This window comes from Sander vitreus, chromosome 10 (assembly GCF_031162955.1).
Source record: "Sander vitreus isolate 19-12246 chromosome 10, sanVit1, whole genome shotgun sequence".
NCBI lineage: Eukaryota > Metazoa > Chordata > Actinopteri > Perciformes > Percidae > Sander > Sander vitreus.
In genome coordinates, this window is record NC_135864.1 from 6,602,603 (window position 1) to 6,614,706 (window position 12,104).

Sequence of the window (12,104 nt, forward strand, 5' to 3'; positions counted from 1 at the left end):
TATAAAATTAATGAAATGTGTTTGATACAAAAACTGATGTGACACCTTTTGTTGTTACTTTGCTGGGTTTCTTTTTGACATTGACAGACATCAGAAACAGGTCACATCCATAAAATAACTATGAACGAACAACAAAATAAAAATAAAATGTGACACAAGCCGCAAATAGAAACTAAACATGAAGTCATGCGGTGTGAACATTACTGCAGTTAACACCTTGCTGGCTCTGTAATTACATCTGCCCTTATTGGCCCGGATTCAACTCCCATCAGCCCCCTTTGCACTCTCTCCCTCTCAGTCTTCCTAAAGAAAATATAAATTGTGTGTTTATTTTTGTGTGTGTGTGTGTGTGTGTGTGTGTGTGTGTGTGTGTGTGTGTGTGTGTGTGTGTGTGGACTGACCAACTCTCCTATTAGAGGAAGCGAAAAAAACACAGCAATCCACTAACAGCAACTTCAGATAGCAGGCTCTCATCCATCACTCTGCATGTTCGCGGACGCCATATGAAAACACAAACAAGCAATCAATTGTTTTGCGCACAGCTTGAGGCCTCCTAATAGTGCACATTTATCTGACGCCGCGGTGGTAGCCCCAGCAATACTTTAATTTGTAAGACATTATGTTGAGTTAATGCCTACCAGGTTGCCGTTCAACCGGGGGGACTTGGCACATTTGGCAGCGTTGTAAACGCCGGCATCGTGCTGTACTGTACTGGGACACGGTAATGTAAATGATCTCACCCACTGAGTCTTTAATGGGTTGTGAGTTAAATTTATGTGGGAATGTTTGCAGAGGAATATTGCATTGTATCATGGCGTAATTAGAGAGCAGGAACTGCACTGCCCAGTACGGAAGCTGCTGTACAACGGTCGGCTGTTTGTCCTTCGACCGCCCCCTGTGATTGGATGGAGAGAGCCTGGTAGAGGGAGCGAGGGAGGGAGGGAAGCCAGGCTCTCTAATAATGATTCACCCTCAGGCCTAATGTGCCATCTCTCTCTCTCTCTCTCTCTCTCTCTCTCTCTCTCTCTCTCTCTCTCTCTCTCTCTCTCTCTCTCTCTCTCTCTCTCTCTCTCTCTCTCTCTCTCTCTCTCTCTCTCTCTCTCTCTCTCTCTCTCTCTCTCTCTCTCTCTCTCTCTCTCTCTCTCCATGCTCTGGTAAACACACACACACACACACACACACACACACACACACACACACACACACACACACACACACAGCACAGTACATGTTTCATTCTTCCACAGATGTGTACAATGCCAACAAAGAGTTCATTTACAAAAGCCTATCTTTCCTTCATGTTGCAAATTTAAACTTAAACGTATTATTTGATTTCTGGAATATAAACAAAAAGCCAGTCTATTAAAAAAAAGTTGTTTTAATTTTTCCAATCAAAGAATGAAAATAACTCAAACAAAAACAGCATATTTCGTGATGTTGAGTTTTGGATTCGGATGGTTTTGATCTTAAAAAGGCGGCTGTTATCATGTCTTTAACTTGTTGTTGTTGTTGTTGTTCTTCTTCTTCTCCACTTGAGATCCTCAGATTGGGCAACTCGAGGAATAATGCATTGCCATTACCATTCTGTGTTAATGAAAAGGGTGATCAACTCTAGTTGGTGATCATCATTAAAAAAATAACTCCTAATTTCCTGTATTTTAGAAAATCACCAGTTTTTCACTCAGTCAATCACTCCATCTTCACAGACTTTATATCCCTGTGATGATTTGATGCTCCCTCATAAAATGTGGCTACATGAATATGACATATGAATTTAACATTGCAAGTCTCTTGGCCCTTAAAGGAGAATAAAATGTATGAGGTATCAATATATCATTATTACCTAAATAACATCCGATTCAAACATCACCAAGCTATATTCAGATTTATTTGTGTTTTTTTTCCTCCTCCAATAGGATGAAATAGATCTTAATAGAATTAAGAGTGTTGCTGAAACTAATTAAATCGATAATGTATGAGGAAAATACCAAAAACAAAATCTTAAAAAAAAAAAAAGTCTACAAGAGTAAGTAACAAAAGCAATAACAAAATAAATAAAAGTGGTCCAAAAAATATGGGTAAATAAATGTGTGTCAGCATTTTTTTTTCAAACATAACACAACTGAACACAAAACTACACATAACATGAATCAATGGACATAATATGATGCTGATGAGGGATAAAACTAAACAAATATACATTCATTAAGTACACTATATACTAAAAGAAGCCATTTTTCTATAATGTCCCTCTTTAGTAATGATTAGCCTACATATGAAGAAATACTATTCAGTTATAGATGTATAGCTGTGTCAGCTAAACCATAGAGACTGGAGAGAGTTTACCCTCCATTACATCCCAGGATATAATTCATAGGCCTATACACTTTTGTTTGCAGGCAGATGTCCCCCTCCTCCCTCTTCCTCCCTCTCCAGAATCGCCCCGGGCCAGTCTGCTGCCCGCTGCCCGGGGTTGGGGAGGCTGAGCTCGGCCTGACAGGCGGCTGGTGGCTCTTCAATGCGGCAGAGGAAATTAAATTACCGCTCCTGTTGCCCGCTTTGTAAACAAGACAAAGCCAATGATACGGCCAATTACACTTAAATACGACGCATGTGTACAGCAGGCTCTCTGAGCAGACTGTGGAGTCAGGGACGGAGAGGAGCATGAACAGACTGTAGAGACAATTTTACTTTTTATTTGTCCTGTAGAGATTTTGTCACAGGTTTATGCCAATATTTAGCCTACTGTGTGTGCGTGTGTGTGTGTGTGTGTGTGTGTGTGTGTGTGTGTATATATATATGTATCATAGCAGTTTGCACAACATTGGTGCTGAGAGTGAATAAATATTTCTATATATAAATGAAAAAAACGTGATTATACATATCATAATATGATGATTACCAAATCGTTTGCCATCAGCGGCTGCATTAGACTAAATCAAAGGATTGAATTGTAGGCTATTTCAAAACATGCATGCCAAAATACGCATTATCCCATTGCATATTAATTTTATGATTGTGGGAGACAGAAAATGCCCTAGCCTATTTCATTGGTCGACCTACAGTATATTTAGATGTATTATAAAAAGCAGGATTAGTCTGACGTTCCCGATTACCCCAAAATAATCAACATTTTCTTTGCAGTGATGCATCTTGCAGCAGTTGAGCAGCTCTGGACGAGATGGTTGCTTGTCGTGATTCGTGACTCCTGCAGACGAAATAGAAATGCATATTAAAATCTATAAATGCTAGTGTGTTGAAGTTATTGATTGGTTAAAGCATGAATGAAGAAAAAACATGAATGGCTTTATTGCAGACATAACTGACTTAGCATCTGTTGCTAAATTAGTTAGAATTCAGAGACCTATCTGCTAATTTTAGGGATAATAATAACAATTATAATAAGACCAATGATTGTAATAAGAACAATTCTAATAATAATAATAATAATAATGATGATGATAATCATAACAATAACAATAATGTGTATTTCTAACCAAGAAATTATATTCCATTGACAGTCGCCAGTTTAATTCTACAGAAGAAGCTAAATGAATCAGTTATCTCAATCTCCTCTCCTCTGAAAATCCTCTACAATCTCTGCCCTCACAGTCTCACAATAAAGCCCCGATGAAAATGGCGATCCGAGTAAATAAAATAGATGGTCTTTATCAAAGTAAATTAGATTCAACTAAATAGTTCACCGGAGGGGCAGAGCAGTTCCTGTAATTCACTTTAAGGTTCACCAACTTACTCAATAAAGCCCTGGCTAGGAATCTAACTGATGTCTAATCGATAGGTGTATCTGAGGCAAACAGCTGGGAAGAGCAAAATGAATCGGTTTGCATTTAAAAGGAAAAGTGGAAAAAGATAAAGTCGAGAAATCTGGCGTCGAGTAATGAAATGACGGGTTTTATTTTACCTTTTTGCGTCGATTCCCCCCCCCCCTCCCAAAATAAAAAAGACTGAACTCACAAGGGGAAAAGTTAGCGATGAAACACTATTTATATTTTTACCTATAGGTGGATTAAGTCTGAATAACAACAATAATAATAACAACAGCAACGGTAATAATAACCATAATAATAACGATATTATTATCAATAATAATAATAATAATAATAATGATTATAATAATCAACATTATCATCAAATCAATATTTTTACAAAACAAAAAAAATGAGGCTACCTATTTGTCTTTTACGTGGCCTGGCTGTAACGCTCGGTGCAGCAACATGACATCCCTCCATCAGTTCCAAGCCTGCATTTCAGCGATTTCTCCTCTCTTTTTTCACTGTTTTCAGTCTCTCTCTCTCTCTCTCTCGTCTCCTCCTTTCCACTCCGTCCAGTTTCGAGTCGTCTGATCCGGGCAGGAGGCGCCAGGTTTTCCCCTGAGGGAGGCGAAGAGTCAAGGACTGAACCCTCCAAATGCAGAATAATGTAATTCTACACTCTCAATAAAAAGGGTTCCACGATGCAGAATGGTTCTTTACGGGCTTGTGTACCACAACCTGGCACTCTGAGAAAAAAAACGATCCTGGAGGGCTGCAATAAGGTGATGATTCTTCCATCACAGAACTCCGGTTGTTGTACACTCTCAAGAAAAGAGGTTTCACAGGCTGCAGAATAAACAGTGGTTCTTTAGGTTGGAAGCATGAAGAAGCTGTGTAGCATGTTCAATTAAAGGAGAGTCACATTTTCTTGTCTTTCTTTAAATTATATTTTAGCTTATACACATTTATGGCCCTCACTGAAAGGGGGCGTGGTGTATACTATGTTTAACTTGTTTCTTGAATATTAGGGATGTGGTGACATCAGAGTCCATCAGTGCAAGCAGATTGTCAGAAAGGTTGTAAATAAGCTACTAGGCTTACAACATATCTTAATATATATTTTTTGGAAGTGAAAACAAAAGTGAATGCACCACATGTTGCAACAACATAAACTAGGTCAAGGTTAAGGCGCTCTACAATATGTATTGGATGTTTACAATGAGCAGTAATAATGGGTAATGTTGTTATGTTGAATTTTAGTGTTGAAAGAAATTATTTTCACATCTGAATAAGTGGTTTAGTTATGTTATGCCATAACAAGACACTAGTAGTAAGAAGTTACAAAACATTCTATCATCCACTATAAAAAAAGAAAACACTATATTTTGATATTTTTGTCTAAAATGCCACCACGCCTGTTTATGTGATTGTGTCCATTTTTTGACATTAATTTCAGATTCAGTTACTTTAAGGTTAGTATGGTTTTGGTGACAGCTTTTGGTTAACGCCTGAAAGCCCAAACTCCAGAGTCTACATGGAGTCAAACAAGTCTGTTGTATAAATAAGTCCAAATTTCTACTTTGTTATCAAATGTTCAGAACCACCAAATGGACCTTAAATGACCTGACTGTTATAATAACATGCAAAGGTGCAAAGTTGTTGAGACACAAGACATGCTCAACACCAATGAAATACACAGGAGTCTTCTCTCATATGTTTATTTTCCTCAAATGTCTTTGGTTACTCCGCCCTCATCAGAGTTGTAGAAGTCTTTGAGAATAAATGTATGGGTGTATTGTTGTGCCGCAAGAGATTTACTTATGTCTGTTTACAATAACCAATCTGAGTTTTCTGTCGCACGACTTAAACAACCTTTGAACGTACACGTTCCACCAAAACAAGTTTCTTCCCCATGTCTGTTACCTTCCGCTTTCTTTGTGTTGAAATTTTAAACTTCGATAGATTCATGAGGACTATCGGTTAACTGCTCCTCAAATCTCTGCAGGGTAAATCCAAACAGCTAGCTAGACTATCTGTCTAATCGGAGATTTCTCTCGCACGAGTAAAACAACTTTTGAACGTACACGTTCCACCAAAACAAGTTCCTTGCCGAGGCTATTTTGCAGCAGCTCCTTGCAGAACTTATTGCCGCCCACGATGATTGTGATTGGTTTAAAGAAATGTCAATAAACAAGAGCATGTTTTTCTCCCATCCCGGATTGCTGTGTGGACTAGCCAGACCCTCCTCCGCAGCGCTGGTGGAGGAAGGTCTGGCAATGCGAGATTACCTTGGTAGTGATTATACTACCATGGTTCTATGACATAGGTAGTTTAAGCTTGTCGAGAATTCAAGGGACTGTCCTCCCCCCAAAAAATGCCCACATAAGTCATCTATTCAAGCAGCGATTGCGACTCATATTTACGTTCATAGTGGCAGCACCCTCTGGTGGCCAGGAGCAAATCAGAAAGTTAGGTGAAGAAGTGTGAGAACGCCAAATTCTGTATAAGGAGGAAGGTCGGGGTGGTGGATGGATTAAACCAACACAGGACTTTCATCCAGGATACTTGGATTCATGTCCTAACCGGAAGTGAAGTAGCGTCCAACCCATACCACAATCTTTCTGTAAACCTAACTAAGTAGTTTGGGTGCCTAAACCTAACCCAGTGTTGACCGTTTCACAATGTTAACGACGCTACATTATATGGTTTAGATATGAGGATGGAAAACACTCCTGTGGGTCGTATTTCTCGCCACTGCTAGGGGCGCTAATTTATATAATGGTCCGTGGGTAGTATTAGAGGGTAGAAATACACAAGCTATATTATCGTATGGCTTGGACGACTTGTTGTGGAGATGGACATGTTCATGCTAAACAAAAATCACATTATTATATGATGTTGTTATAAGAATGCTTGGTAATAGACTCAAGGATGTAGCTATCATTGGGGATACTGAGGTTATGTCCTTGGTATTTTCTCTCGGAATCATGGGCATTTCAACAATAAGGAGTAAGTTTCACGTCACATGGGCAAATTTTCTTTTAATCATTTAGCATGTAGACCTTCATATTGATTGGTTGATAAACTTTTCAGATGACATAACTAAACCATTAATTCAACAGTTAAGTGAACAAATAAAATATGGGTATTACTACAGTATTACTAACATCCAGTCTACGACCCTGACCAGCCAGAATGTTAAAGGATAAATAAACGAGTAAATAAAGTAAAGAGAAGTATTTGGGAACCACATTAGCTTTCTTATTTTAGGGCTGGGCGATATGGAGAAAATCAAATATCACGATATTTTTGACAAAATACATCGATATCGATACCGCAACGATATTGTAGTGTTGACTATTGGTGCTTTCACAAAATATTGACACAATGAGATTTTTGATAATCATCAGTAATGTGGATATAATGACTAAGTGGGTGAAGGCAATTTACTGTAATGCAGCCTTTAAAACCAGGAAAAGACAACACTTATGCCGTATTACAATATTACGACATCCAAAATCTAAGACGATATCTAGTCTCATATCACAATATCGATATAATATCGATATATTGGCCAGCTCTATCTTATTTCATGTTTTCTAGCGTTTAAAAGTCGAACAAGTCCCCTTCCCTGAACCATTGAAGCCTGTTTTTTTTTTCTGGGTGTGAATTCTGAAATTCAAGCTAATAGCAGCAGAGAGCCAAACAGGGCCTGGGAGGGAGGAGGGAGGAGGATGACAGGCTTCGTCACACTAATCTCCGACATCCTTGGTTGCATAGGCAGTTTCTTCTCCCTCCCCAGGTCTGGGATTATTTCAGCTGTCAGTTTAAATGCATCCGTTATCAGACAATTTAGCGGCTAGACATCCATTATCAGATGCCCCTACTCTCTGGAAGTGCCTTTTGCTTTTTCTACACAAAATTTGGACAAGACTTTAGATACAACCAGCTGACAGCATGTAAAGGAGTGAAGGAGTTTAACCATGCATACGTACACATCAATCATTTCTGGATTAAATGTCAGTTGGTTCTCTTTGTGTTTTGTGTTTTGTTTTGTTTATCAGTGAGCATATCCAGGCCAAATCTTTTTTGCAACCACATGGTTTTTAAAGTGAAAAATGCAAAAATATTAACATTCATTTCACTGAAAACAGGTTGATTTATTTATCACGAACAGCATTGTTGCATCATCACATCATTGTCCACATCAATAGGAAATAAATACTTGTGTGCAAGTGTGTTTCCCCTCACCATTTCTCTTTACAGAAATAATTAGTGAACACCAAGGAAGCGTCTTCCATGATGAACTGTGGAAAAAACCCCAATGACCAATAACAAACAGGCTTTACACAATCTAATGACACAACACAACATCTAACAATATTAACAACATCAGCAACAGCATAACAGGCTTAATCGTCTTCATAACTATAATACTGTAAAGCACTTGAACAGTGTATTTACTCAAGTACTTAAGTGCAATTTTAAGGTAATTGTAGTTAACTAGAGTATTTCCGTTTGCTGCCCCTTTTTGCTGCTTCTAATCTATAACATTTCTGGAGACCCTTTCCCTTTTTTTGCTTCCTATTTTTTTGTTCTATTTTTAATTTGGTGTGTAGGCCCCTGGTCCCCCAAAGGAAAGCTAAACCAACCGGTAGGTTGCTAATATATCGGGGAGGCAACTGTGACAAATTCCTTTTGTCTCCGCTTTGCTGGTACTTTATTACCCAGACGAGCAGCATAGCCTGGAGATAACGATTCATCACGCACAGCCGGCAACCATAGACAACGCCTTTGGGCAAAGTCAGCGAGGGGCTTTCATATTGAGAGAGAGGGAGAGGGTGTGTTTGTGTGTGTGTGTGTGTGTGTGTGTGTGTGTGTGTGTGTGTGTGTGTGTGTGTGTGTGTCTGTGTGTGTTTGAGAGGGTATACCTTAATTGGCAATGGGGTTTTATTGCATTAGTAGAATTGCTGATTGCAATCCTTCACAGCATCATGTCACGTTTGCATTTAAAAGCTATAGGTAGACCTCGTAATGGCCTATTTCATAACTAGTTTTAGTGGCAGCCCATAATAAGTCAGGGATCTTTATTTTAAAAAATAGCAATAAAGTAAATGCCTTATGTTTTGCAGCTTTAGCTTATTAGATAAAATTGTAATGATCCTGATGGGAAAACTGAGTCATTGCAGCAGCAGATAGAGAGATGTATAATAATAGAGCAGAAGTATCCAAATGAAGATACTTCAACAAGCATTTAGAGAAAACAGGGAGCATGAGCAGTTCATACAAACAAATCTCATCATATTCAGAAACGGTGTTTCTCTTTGCGCAATGACATGTCAGATCTAAGAAATGGAGAAAGATGCGTACGGTTGGGTTTAAATGATGTTTAAATACATTTAGGCTGAACATTATTTTGCTGAATGTTCTTTTTGAACTCTGTCTGGTGATCAAAAGAAGACATTTACCAAAAATGTAAAAGAAAGACTTTTTTTCAATGGTTGAATAAGAGTGGTTCCTTTGTTGCTTTAATGAAAACACAGAATCATTTAGTAAGTATTTTGTTCTGCTTAGACGTGTGTAGAAATCCAATTGTAAACTGAAAACAGATCCTATGATGAGACGTTTAAGAGAGTTAAAGGTGACATATCAGTCTGAAGAGTCCCAAACTGCACATTAGAAATCAGATAACTTTTTTAAATCATTTTAATTCCCTCATGCTTCATTATAACAGTAGCTCGTGGGAACTAATCACAGTGAATGGCCTGAGTCGTTGAGAATAATGAAACACGACACTTGGTGTCTCGTTGGGTAAGCTCTGGTTGTCAGGCTCAATAAAGAGAACTGTGATATTGCTCCTGATGATTCAAGGTTTAGAGTTTTATCATTGTGTTCAACATGCAGGCAAAGAGCCTCACGCGGGGCACTGCCATATGAACAGGATGTGATGACTTAATGGAAAGGTTTTAGTTATAGGGGTTTAGCATGTCCTGCTTCTCAACATGTGAGTTATAAGGATTATTTTCAGTTTCTACCAAAAAATCACATGGGTTTTTAGAAAATATAATAAAAATCAAATACCGTCCAACAAAGATTTCAAATCCTCAGTATATATCTGTGACAAAAATATTATATACAGTATATATATATATATATATATATATATATATATATATATATATATATATATATATATATTTGTCTCTTATTGGTCTACGATCAAGTTTCTTAATTTGGTCAAATCTAATAAATAACCGACATCAAAGCAACAAATGAATTAAAAAAAATAATAATAACAAAAACTAGTTTGTCTTTGGCTTGATAAATGTGAGGTCTTTCACATTAAGGTTGAGTTGGCACAAGGAAGATATATTAGTCTACTTTTACTGCTGTCACAGTTACAAATTAGTATCATAAACCTGCAGAATATCAGGGAAGAGTGTACCTACTAAAGATAATTACACTGTTCTCACAGACCAAATGTTGGCATGGTTAAAGAATGTATAGGGGAAAGTCTTGAGTGTAGGCTACTTGCTAAAACTTATAAACTTAACAAAAATCATCACCAATCTTCCATTAATAAAGGCAGCCATCAAATGGCCTAACATGTGAACACTTGTGGGTCTTCTCTGAAATGGAAATGTTTTGGGAACCCCCTGCATGCAAATAATAAAACAAGCCAGATTAATCCTAAAAAGTGTACAAAATTAACAGCATGCTAGTATTCAAATCCAGCTGCAGTAGGCCTGAATATATGGGCCTAACGACAAGGAAAATTGGAATAAAAGTCATATTATAACAGTAACATGCACATGGCATCCAACCTGCACAGTAAAACAAGAGAAACGTGTAAAATGAAGGCAATACATGGTTTAAAGAGCTAAACATAATTAGAAAAACATAACATTAATTCAAAAATACAGTGTAACGGAATAGGAGCCAGCTGAACTTCAATAGAATGTATTGATATGACAGGCGTGGTTTGGGGACCCCTGTGTTGGTGTCGCTGTATAACTTAGTTTGTGGCACTAAAGGTGGCGCCCAATCAGACATCACAGCCGTGCTGCTGACATCACCAGCAGGGAGAGAGATGTGTCTGAAAGATGCTCTCAAACATTATTTTCCGCCTTCCGGCCCATAGATCTCCCCGGTTTTGCATAAACGGCCAATTACCTTGTCAGTAAGCTGATCAGCGGCTCAGTGCATCCTCCCGTCCCAATTCATTTTATTGTAACGCGCAAATATAAACAGGCCTAATAGCAGCTACACTCGCACTGTTCTCGTCCCCGCAACGTTATTGATATGGCCTTGAATTCACACAATTGATTTTTATGCTTCCCTCTAGCCACCTTGTGCAGTTGAGAGATATCTTTATTCGCACAGTAAGTGAAATAAGTGCGTAATAAAACGGTGATATATTAAATTCGTTTTTCCCCGTGTCGCGCTTTTATTGTGAGCAATTTTTCATTTTTATTGAATTGAGACCCTGGCGATCCGCGTCGTCGCTTCGGGCGGAGAAAGGTTAAATAATTTGTGCAAATCAGCAACACATTTGGCTTCATGATGTAACTTCAGCTGCTATCTAATCCATCTATCTAATATATCTATTCATCTATCTATCTATCTATCTATATATATATATATATATCTCGTAACTCGTCCGAGGACCCCTAGAGTTTCCCGGAACACCAGTTTAGGAACCACCAATATTGGGATCAGTGAACACGGAGCGAATATAAAACGAAATGGCAAGTTGCAGATCATGCTGCAGAATGGGTCTGAATGGTATCCCCTTATTGTTACATCAGTACACTGTGTCCTACAAGATACAACAATATAGTGGACCAGATTTATGGGTGGGAGAGAAAGCGAGAAAGCCACTGAAGCAATAATCTGTTGCACACAATGAAGCCATAAATACACTGATATTGACGGGAAGTGTGCAGACTACAGGCCTGATTTAAAGGCACTGATAGGCTCATTCCAACGTACATTATCACAAAGTAATGAAATGTAAACCAACCGTAAGCGATATTATATCGCCTATAGCATATAGGAAACAACATGCAGACCCAAAAGAGAAGATAGATAGATAGATAGATAGATAGATAGATAGATAGATAGATAGATAGATAGATAGATAGATAGATAGATAGATAGATAGATAGATAGAAGCAGCAGCAGGGTTCTTCTCAGGTGGCAGAGTTCCCAAAAAAGGGCCTAAATGTTAAGGCTATGATTCATTGCATCACTTTGGGATTACATATAAGAAACTGTTTAATCAAATAACACAAAAGAGCAAAGCTATTAGGAAGAGTCTCAGAGAAAAGA

The 12,104-nt window shown here is 38.2% G+C and overlaps 1 long non-coding RNA gene across 1 annotated transcript; it reads right to left on the bottom strand.

Annotated features, from left to right (window-relative positions):
- Window positions 1–1,362: 1,362 nt before the first annotated feature.
- On the bottom strand, window positions 1,363–4,814 carry LOC144524812 (uncharacterized). Its single transcript, XR_013502644.1, has 2 exons — window positions 4,190–4,814; window positions 1,363–3,208 (listed from the first exon to the last, which is right to left on the bottom strand). It is a non-coding gene; the product is annotated as an uncharacterized LOC144524812 (long non-coding RNA).
- Window positions 4,815–12,104: the final 7,290 nt, after the last annotated feature.